An 836-nucleotide genomic window follows, 5' to 3' on the forward strand; every position below is an offset into this window, starting at 1 on the left:
GACAGTGGTAGCTGAGCATTTCTAAGAACAGTGATGTACAAGTGAAAGGTGTCTAAACCCAGACCCCAATTTCCATGTGTCCACTGGCCTCCTTGCATTCTGCTCTTTTCTCTGACTCTGAGAGGATTGTGCATGTGAAATAAACTAGCCAGTTCCTCTAATTCATGAATGCCAATCAAAACCCTCATCATCGGCATAAATGGCTTACGATTGCACAACTATGGTCTCAGAATATTGAGTAACTCCATTTTGACTGAGGGATTAAACTTATAGTGACCATATAAGACAGAGTAGATCTTCTCTGTCAGATTTCCAAGACTAATATCTTTCCAAAAGCAGACGGCCCCATCTTCCTCCTGAGGAGTAGTTGGTGTGCTCCAATTGCTCACCTTTCAATAATCTGCGGACACTTAGCCACTGCCCCACGAGGGCTCCTGGGGTAAACACAACACTGAGGACCATGATAACAATATCCAACACCATTGAGCTTCTTCTAGAAAATTCACACATAAAGTTATTTACATGTTTCCCAATTTTTTGAGACTCAATTGAGAGGGGTAGGTCTCTCAGTGAGGAAGGACTTACCTTTGCTGTGCTCCCCACCACTATTAACTTGAAGGGAACCAGACATAATCCCAGGATTCAGTGACACCACCTCTGGAGAGCAGCTGTCAGATGACTTTTCAGGATAAATTGCCTTCTGGGATGGAAACTTTCCCTTGGTTCCTCGGAATATTGTTTCTTCTGAACGTCATTCAGGAGGCAGTTCTACTGCCCAAAACCATTTATCCTGCTTCCCCTAAAGTCATAGAAATGATGTCAACATAGAGGTACTT

Source organism: Orycteropus afer, unplaced genomic scaffold (assembly GCF_000298275.1).
Source record: "Orycteropus afer afer isolate SDZICR_OR568_19922 unplaced genomic scaffold, OryAfe1.0 scaffold06525, whole genome shotgun sequence".
NCBI classification, from domain to species: domain Eukaryota; kingdom Metazoa; phylum Chordata; class Mammalia; order Tubulidentata; family Orycteropodidae; genus Orycteropus; species Orycteropus afer.